This window comes from Pituophis catenifer, unplaced genomic scaffold (genome assembly GCF_029215685.1).
Source record: "Pituophis catenifer annectens isolate HBS135680 unplaced genomic scaffold, rPitCat1.0.hap2 SCAF_11, whole genome shotgun sequence".
In the NCBI taxonomy this organism is placed as follows: Eukaryota; Metazoa; Chordata; class Lepidosauria; order Squamata; family Colubridae; genus Pituophis; species Pituophis catenifer.
This window is the reverse complement of record NW_027256891.1, coordinates 13,211,462-13,213,961: the sequence shown is the minus strand read 5'-3', so window position 1 is coordinate 13,213,961 and position 2,500 is coordinate 13,211,462.

Genomic DNA, 2,500 nt, shown 5'->3' with positions numbered 1-2,500 from the left:
TGTTTCCCCCGCCACGATGGATGCACGGGATCCCGGCTCCGGGTCCGCGGGCCTCGGTCGGGGACCTCCGCCGTCGCCTCGGTGCCCCCGCCGGACCCCGGGGGTGCCCGCGACGGGCAGTCGTCCCGGTCTACCGGGGCCCCGGCCGGATCAGCCTTTCTGTTTCCCCCGCCACGATGGATGCACGGGATCCCGGCTCCGGCGCCGCGGGCCTCGGTCGGGGACCTCCGCCTTCGCCTCGGTGCCCACGCCGGACCCCGGGGGTGTCCGCGCCGGGCAGTCTTCCCGGTCTACCGGGGCCCCGGCCGGATCAGCCTTTCTGTTTCCCCCGCCACGATGGATGCACGGGATCCCGGCTCCGGCGCCGCGGGCCTCGGTCGGGGACCTCCGCCGTCCCCTCGGTGCCCACGCCGGCCCCCGGGGGTGTCCGCGCCGGGCAGTCGTCCCGGTCTACCGGGACGGCCTTGGGCGGGTCCGGTTTACCCGGGCCTCGGCCGGCCTAGAGTGTTTCTGTTTCCCCGCCTTGATGGATGTACGGGATCCCGGCGCGGGGGCCCCGGGCCTCGGTCGGGGACCTCCGCCGTCGCCTCGGTGCCCGCGCCGGGGCCCTGGGGTGTCCGTGACGGGCAGCCGTCCCGGTCTACCGGGACGCTCGGGCGGGACCGGTTTACCCGGGCCTCGGCCGGACCGGAGTGTTTCCGTTTTCTGCTTCCCTGCCAGGATGGCTGCGAGGGGTTGATTGAAAGAGCTGGTTTGACGTGAAAAGCTTGACTTCAAGTGAAAAGTTTGTTACAATTTCTGCCATCTTCCTTCCTCCAAAGTTTTGGGTGTAGTTTTCCCAGAGGAACCTCTCGTAGGCCTTTCATTTCTCATCTTAACTTCCCTCATTTATTCCATATTTTCCTTCCTCTTGCCGAATGGCCGAATCCAGTCCATTTCTAGTCAAGGAAATTATTCTTATTTCTTGCTGACCTATTTGCTTTGTGGAGCAAGTCGTTCTTAGGTCCCTTTGTTCTTTCTTCAACTTCTTCTGCTCCTTCTCTCGACGCTTTCTCGTCTTGTTCTCTTACTTGGCTCTCTTTTGGCTGTTCTTTCTTCTCCTCCCGTCGTCCGTCCCCACTTTCATCTCTCCATCTTTCCTGTTCTTGGTCATCTCTACGTTGTTTATCAAATAATTCCGCTTTCTCTCTTGAATCTACTCGATATCTTTGCTCTCGCCAGCTCGCCGATATTTCAGCTCGCCGATATTTTGTGCTTTCCCGTCGTGTTTCCCATCCATTGCGATCTCTCTGCTCTCCCTGTCTTCTCGGTAAATCGGAGATGAATTTCTCTGGGCGGGTGGTTTCTCATCGCGTGTCTTGTGTGCGCTCCCTACGTTTCGTCCATCCCGTTTAATATCTATCCCTCCCTCCCTCTCCTTGCTTTCTTCCATTGCTTCTGCTAATATCATTTCCAGAATGATAACCCTGAGCCTGAACCTGAACCTAACCCTAACCCTACAACTTTTCTCCCTAACCCTAACCCTAACCCTAACCCTAACCCTAACCCTAACCCTACAACTTTTCTCCCTAACCCTAACCCTAACCCTAACCCTAACCCTAACCCTAACTCTACAACTTGTTTCTCTAACCCTAACCCTAACCCTAACCCTAACCCCAACCCCAACCCTAACCCTAACCCTAACCCTAACCCTAACCCTACAACTTTTCTCCCTAACCCTAACCCTAACCCTAACCCTAACCCCAACCCTAACCCTACAACTGTTTTCTCTAACCCCAACCCTAACCCTATAACTTTTCTCCCTAACCCTAACCCTAACCCTAACCCTAACCCCAACCCTAACCCCAACCCTAACCCTACAACTGTTTTCTCTAACCCTAACCCTAACCCTACAACTTTTCTCCCTAACCCTAACCCTAACCCTAACCCTAACCCCAACCCTAACCCTACAACTGTTTTCTCTAACCCCAACCCTAACCCTATAACTTTTTTCCCTAACCCTAACCCTAACCCTAACCCACACTTTCGACTTAAAACCGTTTTTAGATTTAAAGTCGTCTTTCGACTTAAAGACGGACAGACGGCCCGGTCTACCGGGCCGCTCGGGCAGCCTCGGCCGGACCGGCGTCTCTGTTTCTGTTTCCCTGCCACGATGGATGTCGCGTGCGAGGGGTTGCTTTACATAGCTGGTTTGAAGTTGAAAGCTTCCGTTCTTGCCTAGATCTCTTGCTATCGCAAGCCTTCCGATCCAAGCTCCCATCGCAGTTTCAAGCGTCCTGCTTTCTTGGTTGGGAAAATCGGGGCGGCGAGACCTGACGCTCGCTTCCCCGACCCCGACCCTCACCCTTCTTCGAATGGTCTTTCTAATGCCAGCAGCGCTCAGGGAGAAATGTCACCCCCAGAAGACGAGAGCACAGCTTGCCCAATTCCGGTCTCCACACACCGGACTCGTCGACTTTCAAAACGTATTCCGCTTTTATGATCGTTTTAAAACTAAAAC